Source organism: Rhinolophus ferrumequinum, chromosome 3 (genome assembly GCF_004115265.2).
Source record: "Rhinolophus ferrumequinum isolate MPI-CBG mRhiFer1 chromosome 3, mRhiFer1_v1.p, whole genome shotgun sequence".
NCBI lineage: Eukaryota > Metazoa > Chordata > Mammalia > Chiroptera > Rhinolophidae > Rhinolophus > Rhinolophus ferrumequinum.
Window position 1 is genome coordinate 60,530,803 of NC_046286.1, and position 22,738 is coordinate 60,553,540.

Below are 22,738 nucleotides of genomic sequence, written 5' to 3' on the forward strand. Positions count from 1 at the left end.
GAATCCCCTTCCAATGTATGACCTGTTCTTCAGTTTCTCCTGTCTTGGTGTTTGAATTCTGAGAGGGTGAATGAATCTGATGAGGACACGGTGATCGCAGCTGGTATTTTAAATGACAGTGACTCTCCAGCAGTAGAGTGCATAGACTAGAGTCTTGAAAGTGGTAGAGATTTCTTATTAAGGCCGAGAAACTAGCCACAGACACATGGCCAGAAAGCTTTAGTTCACTCAGGTTGTTCCCCATGGGAATATTGCTCTGGCTCTTTCCAAAATCCAGTCCACAAATTCTAATCAAGAAACACGTCAAGTCTCTCTTGACACCTTATATTAAAGTCAACTGATTTTGAGAAAAAGTAAAAGGACGCATACATGAATCAGCATTGCTCACATAGCCAAGCGTTTATGAGAAGCATGGTGGGTGAACACAGGAACAGCCATAGTTACAGATATTTTTTGTTTTGTTTTAAGACATCTCAGATCTGAAAATGTCCTTTTAGGATAGTGTGAGCCACCATTGATGGGAAATGGAATGCATGATGTTTTTACAATCACACACACACACACACACACACACACACACAAGCGAATTTCTTAATTTTTAAAGAACCTTTACCGTATTTTGCCACCAATTACTGAAGTAAATTGCTAGTTCTTGATTATTTTCCATTGATCTGTAAAGCTTTCTTAATTCTTAAAACTGTCCACACTTTGCTGAGTGATTTCATTTCCACCATGCAAATCAAAATCTGTCCTTTCTTGAAGCAAACAATTATTATTATTTTTAAGTCTGATATTTGCAATCCTGAAATGCTAATCTTGGACTCATTGCATTGTAAGACGCACTGTTGCAGCAAATTATCTTCTGCAAATTTGGGTCACATCATTCTGCCAAAAAACATAATGCCGAAAGAATTAGACTGCAGGATTCAGTGGGGTGGAATTTTTGTAGCAGTCTCTAAGAATTAGGCTCATAATTTTCACTGGAACAGAGAGGGAAGTAAGGAAACTGTTTGGAATTCTTTTGGGACCGTCACCAGTCCAGTTCCCTTTGCTTGGGGAGGGGTCAGTGAGGCTGCAGAGGAGGGTGGTTAGAGCAATGTCTGGGAAACACGTTTTGTTTAAATATAGGGGGATTCAAATGATCTCTGAGACCCTGGGGCTCCCCTTTCGAAGGATGAACACTGAAGTAACAATTACAGGAGTGGACCCAGTGGTTTTGTCTTCAAAGCCCTACTTACCACAACAAAATACTTTGCATTCCATCCTAGAAGATGGATAGAGAACAGGGTTTTTTTTGTCTTTCTATGATTCTGAAGCATGATGGATTTGGATCTTGATGGACTGCCTGTAGTGAAAAAGATCGAGCAAGATGAATTTGTCACATCCTGGTGATACATGTTATACTTTGCCATGTGGTTTTACTTTAGGAAGCTTTTGAAGAAAGATACCTGATTCAATTGGAAAAACAGCCCAGAATAATATACAGAGGGTACCAAAAAAATGTATACACATTTTAAGAAAGGAAAACTGTATTAAAATTGTAACACTCAATATATACCGATAACAAGAGATGAATACAAGTCACGTTTGACTTCTGCAATTACAAGAGGTGCTCAAAGTGGTTACCATCAGCGTCCAGACACTTCTGATTATCGTGAACTACTGCTTCAGCAACACTGACCAAAGTGTCCACTTGTATACATTTTTTTGGCACCCTCTGAAAATGTACAGAAAATTTGTGTCTGTATCTCTCTGTAAAATACCATATATAACAATACCATATTTTACATCATTATAAATAATATGTAGCATCACATCATTATAAATTTTTTAAGGTCAAACTGAACTTAAACTTTCATAGCATACAGTTTTAAAAAATGGGTAAGTGGGAGTCAAGATAAGAATTATCATTTGGAATACCGAGAGTAGGTAAAATCAGCAGGGGGAGGAGGACCATTACCTTTCACTTCCTGCAAGGAAGGAGTTATTGGGGTAGGACTTTGAACATCCTGCCAAACCTGGGAGTCACAGGGGCTTGAAGTTTGACAGCTGATCCCAGCAGCCGTTAGTGTACATACAATACCTGTCTCCTCTGCAGTCTTCATGCTTATTTATGTATTCCAAAGCACTGCCGCACTATCGTTCTCATTTTTCAAATAGAGAAATAAACTGGTCACATTGCTGGCTGGATTCGTTAAAAAAAAAAAAATTTAAGAGTGTTATCTCTGTAACAATATCCTATTGTATTACAATAAACATGTACAGCTGCTGCATTTCTGTGAACTGATAGGATTTTGTGGTCATTTCATTTAGGGCTTGGGTTTCCTAATGGATTCTATTCGATAGCAGTCTCCATCCTGCCATTTCTAAGAACTGCTGTAATCAGCCCTAGGGTGTTCCCCACTGAAGACAATAGCAGATAGCTACATCTCTCCTTGTATCATTTAACAAAGTCTTTAATCCTCCTTATTAAAATTGTGGACTTTCTTAATCTTAGAAAAAAGGGCACAATTCTTCCTATTCCTACATAAGAGATTTTTCTGGCTAAACTCTACACTTTTAAATACTGAGAAGCACATAGAAAACAGAGTAAATAATGTGCATGCAGAACAGAATTTTGCCTTAGGTATAATGTAGATTTAAAAAAAAAAAGCATGTAAGATTACTGTGCTGTAAATTATGCTTTATAATGACAGCCTCCCTGCTTCTTGGTGGATGCATGCTGGGATCTGAAAATGGTCTCTAAGTTGAACCCAAATTGCAAGCATAACTTCACAAAGAAAAATCCTAGTAAAAAAGGTACTTAATTAGAAGCAGTGTTCAGCTGACCTCTGTGCTGTGTCTGAGCAACACCTGCATTTGTGAATGGTAATTGGACAGCTGTGCCTGTGCTTCCCCTGCTATCCTCTTCACAAATGCTTGGGTATAAAAGCAGGAACTGATTTTCTGCTAAAAACAAGGACAAAAATAGCCCAACTCTCAAAATGTAGGCCCACTAAACATTGGCTCTTTGAATTTCATTTTCTTCTGGAACCTTCTTTTTCTTTGGGTTCGTTTGGAGTCGATTAAGAATGTCACATCCGTCTCTCACAAACTCTGGCACTGTGAAGTAAGGTGGAATGGACTGAAGCCAAGTTAACACTTTATAGCATGTAAGTTATATTTTTAAACCAAATTTAAAATTTTATTGGAAGAATTGTTTGGATTGCTACGCGTATGTAGGCTTTCTTCAAAATGCTTCTGCTAGGAGAGGACTATGAATCACAGCTGTGTACATGTAATGAACCTAACCACTACCTTACACATTTCAGGATGTTGGCCCTGAGAAGTGAATAGTGTTAATTCATAATTATATTTTGTGGAATCCTTATCCCCAACAGGCTCAATTGCTGGCTCAAAAGTTTTTGAAACAGTGGGTAGAAAAATACCTTTGTAGTCTATGGGCATTGGCTGAACAATGGGATGTCAATGTCATTACTAGATGCAATAGAGGCTTGTCAGGGAACTAATAGCTCACTCTTTTCCCAGCCCCTTTTTGAGGCCACAAGTAGAGAACTTAAGGACATTTCTAGCTGAGTGATTCACCTAGGAGCTGGAAAGTTTCAGAGACTGCTTAGTGGTTTTGCAAGAGTTGCTGAAGTGTTTAGTCCAACAAATACCAGTTTTACTTTGCACAGTCACACACACACTGAAAAATAGTTTTTCCTAAGGGAGTAATGCCTTGTAACCGTTACTCCTTCAAAAGCGAGAGTAACAAACAAGACCACAAATAGTGGTCATTCCCAAATATCCTGTGTTTGATCTTTTTATTTCTGTAAGGGAAATATCCTGTTGTCTAAACTAATGTCTGAAAATCAAGCAGGAAATGAAAACTCAATACAAATGGCCAGCACAGGCAATGTAAAGAGGGTTGTTTTCTTTCCTTGTTCAGATCTCAAATTCATAGTGTTCTTTATGGATTAGTAGCATTGATGCTTTAGTAATAGACACAAATTCTTAAGAGCACCGAAGTTTTGCTTCCTTGTTCTAGTTTTCCATAATTTGAGACAAGAATATATAGGAATATTTCTTTAATATCATAATGTTGCTGTTCCCCGACAAACCACAGTGGGAAGAAACCTATGCAGGTAAGAGATGAGGCTAGGGATGAATTACAAATAAAAAGGTTATATAGAAAAGCAACATTTGCAGATGATGTCATTAAGATCTAACAGTCATGATAGTAACAACAAATATTCAATGAGGGGAATATTGTATAATAAGCTTTTTTTTTTTTTTTTTTTAACTTTCCAACTATGTTCCTGGATATACAGTGATCTCTTCTTAGAAGAGATCTGTTTTGGAAGAATCCATTGCTAATTAGCACGTATCATTATATTATTTGGAGTTACATTTTATTTAGATTATTGGTCTTTTTATTAAACTTGAATACATCCTGGGAAAGATTCTCAGTTTCAGACTTAATTATAGAATCTAGTAGTGCAGAAGAAATGTATAACAATTGCCCTGTTAATCTAGTGATTAACCTGTCTATTTTTTTCCCTTAAACACCTGCAAGATTTAATTTGCAAAATGGCTATCATTCATGAAGGTTTGGGGAAGGACATTAAGAAATTACTTGTAATTAATGTCCCCTGACTGCCTGAAACTCAGGCCACAGACTTGCTTCTGCCAGTTGCTTGCATATATTCTTGATCGACAAGGAAATGTGCCCAGGGAGTACCAGGGTTCTTCCCGTGGATTCATCTTGTTTCTGTGGGGTGCCAATGAGCCTGTTGGGTCTATCTTCATGCAGGATGATTGCTTTGGTTCTGCAGTGTCCCTTGGAACTGTGCTGCAAGCCGCCCACTGCCTGCATGTACAGAGGCTTCTGCCTCCCATGGCTTTAGCCTGCAGGCTAGTGGGTGAGTTTCTTTTTGGTCACAACAAGCAGGGAGGGTCTGGGGAAAGAGTAGCAAACCCACCGGTTTCCTTATTCTCTGGCATTTTGAAATATGGAATGGAATATTGATGAGCTGCTGCAAATGAGAACTTATGAAAAATGCAATAGCAGAGGGAGGGTTAAGGTGTTAGCCCTTTGAGGATGGGGTTAGAGCAGGAGAATTCTGGCCAGTGAAGTAAGATGTAGGTCAGGTTAAAGCAATGATTCCTAAGTTCTTGAAGAAAGCCAGAAAGAGCTAGAAAGTCATCAGAAGCTTGGGGGAGAGGCATGTGATCTTCATGTTTACCAGAACACTTGAGTGTCACTTGAAAAATACTGGTCTAAACTGAAATCTATGTAATTCTACTAACAAATGTCACCCCAATAAATTAAAAATAAATTTAAAAAAAAAAAAAAAGAAAAATACTGGTCTAAGGGATACCTGGAACACAAGCAGACTGGGGCAAGCGAGTTTGTACTGAAAGAAAGGAAGGGCAACCACATCTAATTTTTAATGGGCTACATTTTGGGAGGTTGTAGGGGAAACAAAAATAATTCTAACCAATTTCCCAGAATGGATGACACCTTCTGAATAATATTAAACATTTTAGATTACATATAAAGAGATGATCAAACCCCAGATAGCTTCAAACCCCAATATTTGTTCAACATTTCCCCCCTACCACCACCACTGAGCAGAAGGAAGAGGGGGCATTTATTTTATAGATCTGAATCCGGTCCCCCGGAGATCAGTACACAGGGCTATGGACATATATGCTTGAATGTTAATTTTCAGACACAGTCAATCTCTGGCCATCCTTCTGGCGATAGCTAATGCTATACACTTAAATCAAGTTTTTCTCGTCTGAACTGCCGGTAATTATCCAATCCATCTCAAAGGCACGCTCCCTTTCAACATTAACCACAGTGTCAGATTGCATCAGCTACATTGTGTTCTGGTGACTGCGGCTGCCAAGTGATGAATGTGCGTGCTTTGCGTTCATAGTCCGGCTGCCTGTTTGGACAGTGGGCAGTTCAGTGAAACAAATGATCAGGAAGGGCTCGAGTTATTTGGGACATGCATCCTCCTTACCAATCCAGGCACTTGCATGGCCAACTTTCTCACCTGGCTGCTAACGCTGTTCAGGTATATCTGGAGAATAAGCATTTAAAAAATACCTACTGGGTCGTTTTGATGTGCTTCCTCCATTGTATGCTGCATCAAGCACAGAGTTACTCTTTGTGCCTGACTTTGAAAGGAAGGTGTCATGAGACATTCTTATATTAATAAAGATCAGAGGAGGGAGAAGTTTCTAAGAGGACTTAGTGCACTGTCCAGAGAAATCAAGAGAGAACGATTGTGCATTTTCCTGGGATTGTAGTTATGTTCTGTTGATTCAAAAGCTTTGTTAAAAATGTGAACTGTTTAAATAAATGCATGCAGAAGACAAGCCAGGTGGCTTGCCTTGAGATATTTTAAGGGAGTTTGGGTCCAGAATTTCTCTCCTACACTTTTGCAATGTCTGGTCACAAACCCTAGGACACCCAAGAGGGCCATATGCAGTAGATGCAAACTGTAGGGACACCCATGGTTATTTTTGTTTCTCCCCCATCTCAATACCTCTGGATAGCTTTTGTTCACATAAGCAGAAGTGTGAACTGGGCAAGCCATGTGTAATTCTTTGTTCCTTGGGCTCTTTGTTCTTTGTTCATGTTATCCCCGATTAGGACAGAATAAAGACAACCTTGCTGCCCCAGCAGTTTAGACCGAGAATGGGAAATTCCTTATGTCACAGTCCACTCTTAGGGTGGTCGTGCACACAGCGGCATGTAATGTCTACTGACAGACCACCTTTGGAGGGTACCAACATCAGTCTGTTGCATTGTCTGTAAACATAGGCGGTGGGCCAGAGCTGGGCGCTACTACAAGCACTAGAAGGCAGATCAATGGTTTAATGAATCTCTAAAAGATGCTTGAACTGTGCTGCAATTTACTGAGCACTCTACTTAAATGAAGCTCCTGTAGTCTTTAACAAAGATAGAGACGATCGATGGCTCGGGAGGGAACCCAATGTCCGGTGAGCACAACCTCCCGGAATTTGTGCTGTCATCTCACTGCTGACAGAGGGTTAGTCAGTGCCCGCCTCCGAGGCTCACGATGTCCACATTGATAGTTTCTCCGTGTTTGAGCTGCACGGGCCCAGAGACGACATCATCACAGCAGTGTTGCTCTGTGAGGACTAGTTTTAAAAGCCATGGTTTGTTATTTAAATAACATTTCTTTAAAGCAACAAGACTAAGCTTAAGAATTATATTTATTCTAACGTGTGGTGTCCTTGTAAGGCATCCCCACGATGAAGAGTAAATAAGGGAATAAAATCCATTCATGATTAAGTCCTCAAAATGTCAAATTGCATAGTGTTGGAGAGCCCTGATTAATCCTTCCATGATAAACTATTCCTCATTAGTTTGCTATGGCTAAGAGTTAACCATTCCTATTATAAATTCAGACATTAATGTATTTTCTGCTTAATTCATCTTCTAATAGAGGAAAATATAGTTGGTAGATATGAATTTTTTACTTCCAAATGGGCTTTGGAAACATTCTACTGATTTATGAGAGCGCTTTGGAGGCATGTAGGAGAATTTCGTCATAAATATGTTGAAATGTATTTAAGAGTATTTAACCACTTTTGATTATGGAAAAACGACTGCCTTGACTTTGAAGTGATTTTTCCCCCCCACAGACTTAGTAGAGTTTATGACATAAATCAAAGACTCTGTATCCGATTTTTGTCACACAAACTTTCTTAGTATTTCACTGTTTTGATTAGCTAATTAGCATAAAAGAGCTGGATCCTACCCCAATAATTGTATTTGGGATGTTCGGTTGGTAATAGGAATTTTGATGTCTGATGAATGTTTATCTGTTTCACAGGCCTTTTGCCGAACATTCCATGATAAAGTAGTGATTTCTATATGGATCCAATAGATTATATGTTATCTTGTAATCTATTTCAATAGAATGATTTCTTATTTTTTAAAGTATGGTGAGCAGTTCTGTGACTGCTCATCCAACTCTTTGTTCGAAGCATCTTTGAAGGCCCTGATACTTTCTGTGATCATCCATAGGATTGTAGGTTTCATAAGTTGGAGCAATTTAAGTTGTTGGTGTCAAAGGATTTAGGGATACAGAGACTCAGGGGTAAGTGAGATAAAGCTGGGCAAATATTAATAGTTAAAGACAAGGGGGATTTGCCCAACAGAAGACAAGTTCCTCTGTGATGCTTTTTAATTTGTTTTTAGCTAAGATTTAAAAACAAAACAAACCTTATTCATTTGTCTATGTATTCATTAAAAAAAATAAAAAGGTATATTAAGCCCCTGTAATGTGCTAGGCAGTGTTTTAGGTTTGGTGGATACAATTATTAAACAAAAGTCCCTGCCTTAAAGGGGCTTACATTCTATTCTCTAAAGGAGATAGATAGTATACAAGTTAGAATATGTATATATGTAACATAACTTCAGGTAGTGATGAATGCTGTGAAGAAAAATCAGGGTGAGGGGATGCATAGTGACGGGGGGCTGTTTTATATCTGGTGGTCATAGAAGTTATCTTTGAGGAGGTGATGTGTGGATAGAAACAAAATGAAGTGATGGAGCTAGTCACGTGAAGAGCACATAGCAGGGATTTTCAGAGAGAAGGGGGAGCAAATGAAAAGCAGAGGTACTCAGGCAGGAACAGTCCTGGCATTTTTGCACAACAGCAACAAATTCGGACTGGAATTTAACGATCAAGGTGGTTAGGGGCCTGATCATAGGCCAGGGAGGTAGTAGTTTGGATTTTATCCTAAGCGTGATGGTGACTATTGGGAGGTATTGAGCAGGGTGTGTGACACGATCTGATTTTTGTTGTCGATTGAATCTCTGTTCAGGAAATAATATATTTAAGATCCGGGATGCAAAGTGGATTTGGAGAGTAAGAAAGGCAGCAGCATTCCCATCAAAGCTGAGTGTCTCTGGCAATAGAAAACTGAAAATATCATATTCGCTGAATTATTCACTAGCAGTTATGAAACATTTCCCAGTAGCAAAAGTGTGTTGAACCAATTTAGGGTTTGGTTTTCTTTTCTTTCTTTTCTTTTTTTTTTTTTTTTTTTTTGGTATGGGAGGAAATGAATCAAGGATGGATGTTGTTGACTAAATGTTCTGACATAACGATTTTCTTTCTATAGAGTAGATGGGGAGGTGGGGAGGTGAAGGCAAACTTGACCCAGAACAAAAGTCTGGGGGTGGGAGACCTATGGCATCCACAAGTCTTCTCAAGTAGTGTGATGAAAAAGAGGTGGTAACTTCAAAGGTACCATCTTTGGATAAAGGATTGATTCTGAAGTTTATTTTATTCAAGAGTAGACTTGATTTCGTGATCACTTATAAGATGTATGCAAGTAACAGAAGACCCAACTCAAACTGGTTTAAACAATCAAAGGCATCTTTTATGTGATGGAACTGTAAAGTCCTAAGTTAGGGTATGCTTCAGGTAGCTTGATCCTACAGTGCAGGGGTCTTGCTGTGCTCTCATTACTTCCCATCTCTCTATTCTTCTGTGAAGAGTGTCGGCTGTATTCCAAAGCAGGCTCCCAGAGGTTATGGGATGACTACTACAGCACTTGTTCACATCCAATAGAAGACAGAGTGCCTAGCATTCCAAGCAATTGGAATTCACACTCATCTGTGCTTAGGTCACATGCTCATGCCTGAACAGGGAACTACGACCAGGGTAATGGATGTTCTGATTCGTTAAGCCAATCAGGGTTTTCCTCTGACACTGGAGTTGGGCTTATATTCCTCCAAAGCCCATGGGAGGCTGCATGGGGAAGGGTAGCAACTACAATGAAAAATCTGGAAACTGTTAAAAGAGGGAAGGGGTCAGAGTGATAGCTGATGGTAGGTGCCAGCAAATGTCCACTGGAGAGAAGGAGAAGTGATCTCCTGAGGTTATCTCGTGAGGTATTTCGTGAATTTTTTACACAATGAACATGTCATGCCCATCTACTCTTGTCCCGTGGAAGACGGAATCTGGAATCCAAGTGTGGATGGAAAGATAAAAAATGTGGCTGACATTCATCATAGGGTGCCTAGATGAACCACGTCTTCGATCCAGGACCTGCTGCTTTGAAAATCTGCTTGTTCGAATGTTGGCTTTAATACTAGGACCAGAGTGCTGACTTTTTCTATTCTTTTTGGACTCTATAGAACCTGAGAACTAAGGCAAAGGAACTGTGGTGAGCTGTTAGATATGCTCATTTATGAAAAGGAATCATGGTGCAAGTAGACCAGCAGATAGCCCAGTATATAGTTTCTTCAGGGTAAGTGGCCTAGGAGATACTGGCCAAGGACCACATTGGATGTGGGGAGGCAGCTGCCTGGGCTGGGATGGGTGATGGGGTGAGGGCACTGTTACCCATCAAGAGTTAGCTGCCCGACCACACAGTGAAGCCACTTTCTCTATGGCTGAAAACTGTCTGCTAAACAGAAGGCGAAAGGGGGTGTTCAAATGAATGGGGATTTAGTCTGAGGCTGCATGCAAGTTCAGGTGGCCAAAGGAGCAGAGACTTTGAAGGCTGCAACTTGCATAGTTATGAATTATTGGATTGATTCTACAAATATCTGTTGAACAGCTACTATGTACCAGGCCCTGTGCTACTCACAGTGGAGTTACAGTGGACAACATAAAGCTGGTCCCTGCCCTCAAGAAGCTTACAGTCCGTTGGGAGATGGACATTTATTTGAATAATAATGCAAATGTGAACTTGCCACTGGGACAAGTGCTGTGATGATGAGGGCACAGTGCTGTGAGAGCTGCTGACAGGAGATTTGATTAGTCGGGAGAGCTGAAAGCGTCCCCGAAGAAGTAGGGCTTGAACTGAAATCTAAAAGATGAAGAGGTGTTAAGTAGGGGAGGCGGGAAGGAAGAGCCATTGGGCTGAGGACATGGCAGCATTATATCTAATCCTGGCCCTGATTTGCCACTTCTTCGCTTGCTAATATTAAGTTCTCTGTGAAAGAATGGAACATTACTTACAAACAAGAAAACAAACAAATATCCTCTGGAAAATAATCCCATTTATTCATTTGTGTATTCAGTCATTCATTCAGTCATTCATTCTACCAACCCTTGGGGATTTGTTGCTTGCCTGCTGGCTTCTGCCTTCCCTGACTTTTCCCTCAGTTTCATGGACTATAGTTAGGAAATAATTACTAATTCATTTCAGGGAGTATATTGACAGCTTGCAACTATCAGATAGAAGATAGAAGCATTTTTATAAATAAATAATATTAATAAAAATAATGATGACTATAAGAAACCTAAGTATTCTTTAAGCAACAGAGCCCACAGAGAAAAGATTCGGGTGAACACGCACTGATTTGAGAGAGGAGCATAATGTGTCATTTCTCTCTGACAAATGTGGTTGGATAATTGGAAATAAAGGGAGTAAGTTACTTTTGATGGAAAGAACCACAGAAGGGTGGCTGCCTTCCCTCACCCCTCCCATGGGGTGTGGGCAGAGCTGTGGTTTTGTTATAGAAGGAAAGAACTGTAGAGTTATGTTAACACTGATGCCAGGACAGACAGGAAGTTTGGGCGATGCTAAATTCCAGGATAGAGGGATGCTTATTGACACTCAGGTCCCCAGACTGGACAACAGTGATAAAACGGCAACAGAACAGCATGTCTGCTGGCACAATAACAGAGGGTGATTCTCACGGCACATGGCGTGGTGGGAAGGAAGGTATTCTCCTCCCTTTCTTTGTCTCAGCTAGCATCTCATTTAGTGCCTAGGATCATGATGACAGCTCCGTGGAAATGCAGTGATAAATAAACAGCCAGGTAAGTGATGCAGATGTGATCTTCCGAGTCTTCCCTGGGTGATGCGGACATGGATATGGTAAATGAAAGGTGTCTGCATCGCTGTGCACAGTGCCAAAGAGCGGAGAGGACCTGAACAAGGCTCCCCGTCCCCGCACCTGCCTCCGATGATGGACGGGGGACCGCAGTACAGTTCAGCTGGAGGCAGCAGCCCCCTCTCCAGTTCCAGGAACTTCTGAAAACCACATATCGTGACCGTTGTTTCCAAAGAGGCTGATTTTAAAACTGTGATGAAAATGGCTAACAGCAGGCTGAAGGTTAAAGTAAAAAACTTAAAAACCATAAAATCTGCCTGGAGGCTATTTAAGCAAACTGTTTTAGAGGCACAGATGGTTCATATACCTCTGAGCCAAAAACAAAAAAGTAAAGAGAGGACAGTAAAGCTGGCGTGATTAAGCAGACAAATATGAAAGTTTTATTAGTACTAAGAAAGCATCCTTTAGAAAAGTGAAAAATCTGCCTCGAGAAACTCGGAAGACCTGTTAAAAACCAATGGGAAATGGAGAAGGCGAACAGATGACATTTGAAAAAGCAACCACAGATAGTGAAAACATACAATGTGCTTACGTCCATTGGACCCCAGAAGGTGTGGAAATCCGAAAGCGGTGTAAGAGAAAGATGCAGTATATGGCGAGCTGGGTGTGGCGTCCCTGTTCTGTATTTTTGAGGTAGAGCCCTTTTTATAAGGATTTGATGCAATTTAAATGGTGACTTGACTCTCCAAAGAAAATCAGCTGGAGTAAATGTGAGGCGCTGAAGTGCCATCATTCAGAGGATCCAAAGCATATGAAGGAAATAAAGTATGATGTACTGGTAGTGTTATTAAAATGTGTAAGCGTACCTGAGAACTGGGAGATCACTGGGGCGGGAGGACCTCCAGGCTCTTCCAGGGGTCCCCCTGAGTGCTTGCGGGTGCAGCCCTCCAGGTGTGCTCTCATGCTCGTGCCTGGCACACACGTATGCTTACAGAGGAAGTCTCTGGATTTTAGATTGGTGAGCCGCCATTATCATCATTTTGAGAAGTCAGACTCTGCGGAATTAACAGAACAGTACAAAGTTTGCAGGGTCGCCATTTGAGAAGCCTCCTCTGAGGAAAAAAAACCAGTACTCGGGGCGTGTGCTAGCATTTAATATAAACCTAAATAAAAATGACCAAATATAGTCTTGCAAAAAGTAAGGTAGGTTGTTTGGATTTTCAGAAATCCAAGTTATTCAATTAGAGTTTTGCTGACTCCCTGCGAAGGGACCCTTGAGGAAAATAAATAACCCAAGGCAAGGAATCAAGTCTTGCCTAGGATTAAGAACCTGGGTAAGGAATGGATGATATTCCTCAGAGCACAGATAAATTAACAGCATGCCATCCCAGGGACTTATATTAGGAGTAGTGTCACTTAATATACTGATTGCTTATTTGGAAGTAGATGACAGGAAGGAAGGGAAGTTTGCTACTTTCTCTAAATTGCTTTCATTTCAAAACCACAGAGGATTACCTCCTCCCCCTCCCTGCTCCAAAACAAACCGTGTTTTACAAATATATAAATATAATGAGGTAACCTGACATCCGATGCAGTTCCATTCACCGAACTGTCAGCTAGTCGATGGGAACAAAGTTTCAGACCTCATGCTTCCTGCTACCCGCCTCCTCTCAGCATCTGCGGAGTGGGGAACTCGGTCCAGTGGAAAGGGGGCTCCACTGTGCACCTTGCTTAGAATAAAAAAACTCGCTTTTAAATGTTTGACCGCATGAAAGACTTCTTCTTTTTTTTTAATTGGGGAAGGGGAACAGGACTTTATTGGGGAACAGTGTGTACTTCCAGGACTTTTTTCCAAGTCAAGTTGTTGTCCTTTCAATCTTAGTTGTGGAGGGCGCCGTTCAGCTTCAAGTTGTTGTCCTTTCAGTCTTAGTTGTGGAGGGTGCAGCTCAGCTCCAGATCCAATTGCCGTTGCTAGTTGCAGGGGGCGCAGCCCACCATCCCTTGTGGGACTTCGAGGAGTTGAACCGGCAACCTTGTGGTTGAGAGCCCACTGGCCCATGTGGGAATCGAACCGGCAGCCTTCGGAGTTAGGAGCACGGAGCTCCAACCGCCTGAGCCATCGGGCCGGCCCCGAGACAATTTTTTAAAGTAGACAAAAGTCAGTCAAACGATAGGCTGATCATCAAGCTTCGTCCTGTTTTCATAGGAAATGTGTAGTCCATCCTTGTTTCCCCTGATTTTTTTAATATATAAATTTATCTTTTATTTGAAACACATTATTATCTTAGTGAGAACAATGTGTGATTAAATATGGCTCATTAATTTTTTTAGTTTCAGGTGCACAAGACAAAGTAATACTTAGACATTTATCATTTATATCCCTCACACTGTGTGAGCCCCCCTCCCCCTATCCACTATCCCTCTGACACCGCACACAGCCATTGCATTTCCACTGTCTCTATTCCTAATGCTGTACTCTGCTTCTTGTAAGTATATACATGCATATATATACATATATATATATATAAAATTATAGTTGGCATTCATTATTGTTCAGCTTCACCTTCAGGTGTACAGTGCAGTGATCAGGCATCTACATCATCCCTGAAGTGGTCTCCCAAATGGGACAAGTGTCCATCGGATACCCTACAAAATCTTTACAACATTATTGATTACATTCCCCAAATTAATTTTCAAGACCCCGTGGCCATCTTGTGGTTACTGACTGTTTCCTAATCCCTTCACCTTCCCCCTTTATCCCCACCCTCCCTCCCATCTAGCAACCCTCAGTTTTTCCTCTATGTCTCCAAAACTGTTTCTGATTAGTTCATTCACTTATTCTTTTCTTTAGATTCCACATATAAGTGAGATCATATGGTATTTGTCTTTCTCTGTCTGACTTATTTCACTTAACATAATGTTCTCTAGGTCCATCCATGTTGTTGCAAATGGTAAGATTTCTTTCTTCTTTATGGCTGCATAATACTCCATTGTATAAATGTACCACAGTTTCTTAATCCAGTCGTTTACCGATAGGCATTTCGGTTGTTTCCACGTCTTGGCTATTGTGTATAGTGCTGCAATAAACATAGGTCCCCTGATTTTTATAAAAGGCTAATGCTGAACTTTAAAAGAACTGACCTAGAGGATTAAATATATTTTCATTAGACTCCTGGCTACACAAATATGGGATACAAGAGCCTGAGCAGGTATACTGTTGAGGACAATAGAACCAATAAGAAAACGAAAGAACTGGTAAAGATAAATGTAATGAAAGTGTACCCTGCCTCTTAACATTCAGAGATAACCTTTGCCATTGGCCACCATGGAGAAACACTGGGTCCTACTCCAGGGCAGATGGTTTAATATATAATGCGTATCCCAATCCCCCGAGGCAGCACTGGAAATGCAAGGAGGCTGTTAATGATTGTGCAGCAGTTGTGAGCTGCTCCTGCTTGCTCTAAGTAAGGTATTCAGATGACATGCTTCAGGGTTCAAATTGAAAAGTCTCTGGGTTGGGAAAACATTTACCCCTTTGTATTATTGTGGGCACCGCTGATGAGGCATGCCCCAGGAAGGGGTGATTTAGACTACCTTAGGTGAATGGAAGAGAGAGAAGGTGGACTCACCCCCCAGGCCCATGATTTAGTTTGACGACTTCTTCCTTCTGGTTCAAGTGGTACCATTGAGAGTATATCAAGTATTAGGAATTTGTAAATCGAATGTAAAGACAGCAGACACGACTGCTGTAAATCTAATGGAACTTCTAAGCTGATGTTAAGTCAATACAGATTGAAAAAAAAAAAAGAATCCACCATCTTATGGCCTGTTGCCACCAGAGAAAGCCTTGTACCAATGATATCTTTTTCATTTTTCTTAATCTTGAATTGTTGAATAAGTAGAAAATAATGTTGGCCTCCCTCATTCCAGAGCATTAAACTTGACTTAAAGAGTGAATTAAAAACAGATAAAACCCAGAGAATCAATTATGGAGAGGCATACTCCCAAGCTCTCTACCAGGGATGGAGCTCATAGAAATTATTTGTATTTATTGAGGCTTAAATCAAGACAACCAGAATTAAAAACAAATTCAGGAAGAGTTGGATGAAAAGTTCAGATGCCTTATGGGCATCGTTTTGTATTAAATGTGATGAGAAAAGAAAATTAAAGTGCACAAAAGTAAACAGAGGTAGAGCTTAAGTTAACATTTCCATTCCCCCACAAGCAAAACTCCCTCCTCAATCAAGCCCTTTTGCTCACTTCCTTTGCATTTCTAATGCATTTCTAATGCATCCATTTAGCACTTAATAAATATAAGTTACATTTAATGCCTCATGACCATGTAATTCTGCTCTGGCCAAGGAGATGTGTGACACCCCCAGGGCCTACATAGTTGACTGAATACTTGGTCGGGTTTGGCAGTGGTGGCGGCGTGGACCTCAATTTCTTCCTCCCTCTGTATGTAGGGAGGTGGGCTGATGTATGAATAACGCCTACATCAAAGTGATTATTACAGTTTGCCCTTCTCACCTGTTCTCTCCAGGGAATCCAGGCGTCCAGCAATGGGTAGCCACTGCCACGTTGTGCCAAACCAGCTATTTGTGGTAGGAGGCGTGGAGAGGTGGGCTTCACTCACTCCTGGGCAGCCCGGTACCCATGGGCCCCTCCACTCCACACCTAGAAGGCCAAGCTGGCTCCTAGTAGAAATAGGAAAGAAGTTGGTTGCTTCCATCCTTGGTTTTGGAATAACCCTGTCTGTCACTCAGCCCCTTCTCTGGGGATTGCTAGCAGGGCCAGGGTAATAGGACCTATCACTCTGGGCTTGGGCCGAGATACTGGAATAGGCTGGGGCAGGGAAAGGTTGGAGAGACGCACAGGAATGAATATTTGAGTGTGTCTGTGCAACCAGTGAATGAACCAACAACTCAGTTAAATCCGCAGAGGCTGGGACCTATCTCAGGGCTGGGTGCCATGGAACACAGAAATCTGAGACGTGGTTTATGCTCAGAAGAATGTCTGCCTGAGTGTGTGAGTTTTCCTGTGCTTGTGTGGAAATTGACCTCATGCCACACGTTTATTCACTTACTCATTTATTCAGCGTCCACAGCATGTTGGGCATCGTTCTGTGGCTTAGGATATAAAGATAAATAAGGAGAGCTTTCTGCCTCTAAGGTTCTCACAGTTGAATAAGGGAGACCGACAAGTAAACAAATGATACAGTATGCATGAGGTGTGCTGGAACAGATGTGGGTCGCAGAGTGACTTCCCCAGCCCAGGGGCCAGGCTCTATGCATGAGGGAGCACAGGCGAGGCCGGAGACCGAAATGGAAACTCAGGAATTGGAATGGACAGGGAAAAAAGTGAAGGACAGGAAAGCAGGAAAAAGGATCTGAGTCAGGAATGAGAGTTCCACATGTCACACATTCAAAAAACAAATGTATAACCCTTACTGTAATTCCTGCATTATGTTATAACATTTTAAAATACTACAAACTTTATAGGAAGAGTTAACACCATATTACGTGACTTGAAATTTGATTTTTGACATGATTTTGTCTTCGGGTTCTAGCATGAAGAAGCTTATAGGAAATAAAGGAGGCAGAGAAGTAGAGGATATACAGACAGGGCTCGTGACAGACATGTGAAGAGTTGCATGCTTGTCTGCACGTTTCATGGACTGTTCAAACAGAAAGTTCTCTTAGAACGCTAACCTCTTTCTTTTGCGGATGAGAAAACTGTAAACCTAAGAAGAGAAGGGACTTGCAGAGGTCACGCAGTTAGTGAGGGGAGATACCACAGGTGATATGGCGAGGGTGTGGTGTCTGGTGTCAACAAGAAGAAATGTAACGGCAGTTAACTGAAGAACAATAGAAACTGCTCTTCTTTATGAGTAGACTATCAATATTTAGTAAACTTTATAAAAGGGCTTTTATAAACTTTATAAGAGGGCTTAGTATGCCATTTTTCAAACTTTTATTTTTCAACCTTTTATGAGCCTGTAGTAAGCAATATACAGTTTGCTTTGTAATTGAGTATACACACACACACACACACACACACGCACAAACACACTCATACCCTTTTCATAGTATTTAAGTAACTTTGATGCTGGCATTTTCTTGATTTTACCAGAAAGTGTCAACAGTAGACTTTTACACAATTATGACCCAACTGCAACCTGGCTGATCAGAATTGTAAAGTGCGTCATGATTTCAGAAGTATTAAAACGTGAGAAATGTTTAGGCTTCAGAATACACAAAACAGGGCATGTCTATTTAAAACTAAAACAAAGTTTCATGAAATAATACATTTCTATGTGACGCACACAGATACTTTCTGCTTTGTTCTACGCTATTCTATTTTATTAAAAAGTTGCTGATTTGAGACTCATCAATGGGTTGAGAAACCAGCTTGAAAATACTAGATGAATAGATCGAATTGTATTAAATGTAATTATTATGGCAGGATATGGGGGCTTTCAAGGTCTCACCTTTGGATTCTCCTTGACCTTACCTCTGCATTTTCACCAAGTTAATCTGAGGGATTTCTATCAGTTATTCTAAACTTTCATTGTGGGCTCCCTTCATGGAGTCATATTTACCCCTTAAAATGGCCAAAGGCTGCTCTATTTATAAACTATTTTTAAGCATCCCTTTGCCTTGATGGAAAACTGGGGACGATGATGTATTGACAGTAAAAGGGAGTGCTCAAATTCTAAAATGTGCTGTGTCCAGCTCTTGTATCAGGTGAAGGAGAAGTAAAGGAAGGACAGCTGACTTGGTGGGGGAAGGGCAAGGGTAAAAAGGCGGGGGTGCAGGGAGACCAGGCAGTGAATGGAGCAGCCCAGTGAAGTCAAGGAGGAAAGCAGCCTTGTACGCAGCTCCCCACTGTCGTTCTGAGCCTTGGGCCAACGGTGATGAGGAGTTAAATGAAGGAGTGGACTCCTGCCATGTTTGGCCTGCTCTCCTTCATGCCGCGGTGGATGAGCTGATGCCCGGGCCTGTTTCACATGGCTGTGCTATAACCATGGCGTGGAGCGCCTTCTTCATAAGGACTGGTCTGCGTCAGGGAAGTTGTTTGGGAGGACGACTTGGCTACCAAGGAGAAAGAGTGCTTGAATCTATTTTAAAATAGGCTGATAAGGAAATAATAGCTAAGGTTTCACCATTTAAATAATTTGATACTCACAGGTAGATTACAGGCAGTGTGGGGGTGGAGCGGGCCAAAAACCAGCATAGAAAACTGTCTGGGGCAGGGGTTCTTAACCTCTTGTTTGAATCATGGCTTTCTTGGATAATCCAAAGAAAACTTCAGGGTGGACCCTCTGTCCAGGAAATACACACACACACACAGAATTTTACAGATTATTTCATGGGTTCATGGACTCTCTGAAATTCATTCATCTACCTCTTGAATCCAGGTGTAGAATCTTAATTAAGGGTTATTGGATATGGGAAAATTCAGGTCCCCATCTGCCCTTCTAAACACTCAAGTTCTTCCTTAAACCAGAGATAGAAGATGGGAGGTTTCTGACCTACTATACAGCTGTAATGGAGGTTCAGAGCAGGTGGAGGTGAGCTGTAAACCTCTGAGCATGAGGGGCAGTACAAGCAGACCGGGGGTTGACTGGTGCACTTGGTGTCCCCAGGCAGATATTTAGAATAAGTGTCCAGTAATAAACTTGACAGTATTAGGAGAGCGGGCAGTTCAGCCGCAGTGCCCGAGATGATACTCCTTCCACGAATAGACCTTGAGAATCAAATGACACAATTTTTCAGCAGTTTATCCAATACTTAGAGCAGACAGATACTTCTCAAAATGGATGTCATTAAAGTCACAAAACTGGTGATGTTATGGACAGATTCTTCCATTTGCATTATAGAGTCATAACAGATGTGGGGAGCTCCCGATCTTACCAATATGTTGGCTTAAATAACGCTTGCTGCCTGGATGTCCTATTGGAGGCACTGGAATTACTTGACAAAACTCCATGCCACCTCTTAAAGGAATTTAAACTTTCAGCCCATTTAATGCTTATCTCTAATGTGAAATGTTTAGATGAAGCCAATTTAGCCTAATTTACAAAGACATCGCTTCCTGTCTGGGGTTGTGGGGGTGAGAGCAGTATATTGGAACTACCCCTTTGCAGAAGTCTTGGATACACAGGACACAGAATGGCTTCTGCGGTGCACTGTGGCATTTCTTAAGGGAAAGCAATGCCACCCTGCTACTGCCACCCACCCCTGGTCTGGAAAAAAGTGCCATTCATGCCACCATTCCAGGAGAATGATCTCGGAAAGCAGTTTCTCTTGCGTTTCTAGAATGATCCAAGCGTTGACCATTCTTCCTTCAGGGTGGGAGTAGAATGGGGGGAAACTATTGTCCTGAGAGTCGGCCTCGGCCTGCAGACGGAAGGGCTTGATCAAGTACAGCAGCATCTTTGTGCTAGTTAGTGGTTTTACTTTTTTTTGTTTTTTTAAATCCCCTTCTGAGGGAAATCTGTGATTACATTCCCCCCCCCACCCTGCACAGGTGCTAGAATGCATTGCGCAAATACAAACATATCCCACTGTATGAGAAAATTTGGAAGTCATTTTCCTTCCATCTGTCTGAAGTAGACTGTGCTCTAAAACTGGCCATCCACCCACCCATTCTCCCACGCACCTTCTCCGTGACAAGGAGGAGATGGCATTGTAAGAGAATGAAAAAAAAACACAGATAAACCCTGGAAGGCATTGAAAAGGATTGCTTATTAGTATCATTTGGACAGCTATGAAGAATAACACATGATAGCTTCTGGGGCTGCATATTATTTACAGAAGAGTAGCCTCAATTTTCCCTCTGTCCTCTTTCCCATGCCCATGTGCCTTTATTACAGATATCTTTCTCCAGCTAATTCCCAAATCCTTGCCGAACCAGAGTACTCTTTGATCACAGATCATTTTCCTGTGTCCAGGGTGAGTCCTCCCCCATATAGGCAGGTAAGTAATATTCTTTAAGAAAAGGGAGGCAGCTTCTGATTCCAGAGGACTCTGCAGCTGTAGGCGCTTTGCAGTCAGACAATCAGAGGCCCAGCAGGGCACCTTCGGAGCGCAGCTGCACAGCCCTCCTCGCAAGCTCTCCAAGGCTCTGCACCCTACGTGCAGATTCCAAGCTACATTTAACACAATTGCCCATCAGCACTTAGGAAGCAGTTACCACAGAAACCCAGCAGAGACCAATTAGTCACATGATTAAATTAATTAAAATAACCCAGGGCATCTGCCATCTTACCTCTTTCTGCTACAGAGAGCGCATGACCCAGACAGAACCGTAATGGGTAAGCAATACTGTTGTGTCTCCTAATCCTGGAATTGTCTTCTTAACCATGGAAGGGGGTTCTCCTGATTTGCTTTTCTTTCCATAAAAACTCTCTTGGGTTGTTTTGGAAGATATTCCTCCCTTATAAGCCAGGCAGTATCAAATTTACAAAACATCAGATTTAATAAACAATGGGATTTGTTATGTTGGGGATAAGGGGATTTGGAAACATTTCCAGTTGCACAGTTGAAGACTTTTGGAGGTTTTTTTAATGAGGGCTTTAACAATACATGCCGGAGGGTGCTCTGTGATATGCATTCACACTTGACCTGAGAATTCTGTGGCAACTCAGGGAAACCAGCCCATAGCTCTGCTTGTTAAAATAATAGAGGTGTTATAACGGGGCACAGGCAGCCGGTGTTCTAAGATGGTCCTGAGTCCAGGGTGGTGTCTAATGATTCCACTCCATAGCTTATCATATGTACAAGGCAGAAATGAACACTCTGAAGCTAACACAGTAAATCAGGACTTTGTCCTTGATATGCTGAATGACCTAATAATGGCCTCTCCCAAATCTCCATGTGGTCAAAGGTTTTCTATTAAAGCAGTGCCTTACTTCGTACACACACACACACACACACACACACACACACACACACACACACCAGCTCATCTGAACTCTCATAGTGCTCAGAGCAGCATGATATCCATCACCTCAGACACTTTCTGGAGACCCTTCTGATCCATCAAACCTGACAGCAAATGACTGAACACAATTTGGTGATATCAAAGGAGGTGATGGTGTGGTTTCCCAGTATTCTTTCTCTGAGAGTTGGCTTGAAAAAAATGGCACGAATTATATAGTTCGACGGCATTAAGTTGTGCCTAACAAAGCAAGTGGCACAATCTCGGCTACAACCCTTGATTCTGACAGGAGAACCACAGTTATACATGAAGAAGAGGTAGCACGCAAATAATCAGCTGGGACAGACCTGTCAGCAGCTGTAGGCATGGGGCTAGTTTGAACCTTACTTCTTCCTGGGTGAGTCAGAGTCTAGTCAGACCCCAGAACAGATGTGTCCATCTGGCAATCTGAAAATCAGGTGACTAGTAAAAAAAAGAGAGCCACATGGCAATTCAAACAGCTGTGGCCTGAAATATTATATAATGAGCCTCAAAAGAAATTAATTGATGGGATGTCAACAATATCAATAAGAAGACTATATATACATTTGTATCACATTTTATAATTTTTAAAGCATTTACACACCTTCAGACTTCATCTCTGCTCTCTGATCTTTACCAACTCTTTGATGTACATATATTTTGTGTGCACTTGGTACTCTCATTTTGTAATCAGTTCAAATAACTATTTTGTGAATAAAATAAACATGGTATGAATGCAAAGCAGAACTAAAACTAAGGTATAGAAAGTATATTTCACATTTTAGAGTTTTTTCCTTTGAAATCAACAGAAAAATGAAAACAAACTTTCTTTAAAAAAATTTTTTTATTAGTTTCAGGTGTACAAAACAACCTAATAGTTACACATTTGCAATCCTTACAAAGTGATAACCTTCCCAATCTACCCCTCTGACATCGTATGTAGCT

General features: G+C 41.3%; 1 protein-coding gene across 2 annotated transcripts in view; it reads left to right on the plus strand.

The window, feature by feature from the left end:
* The window catches only part of SOBP (sine oculis binding protein homolog), a 163,432-nt gene that overhangs the window by 44,238 nt on the left and 96,456 nt on the right, over positions 1-22,738 (plus strand). The window lies entirely within an intron of this gene.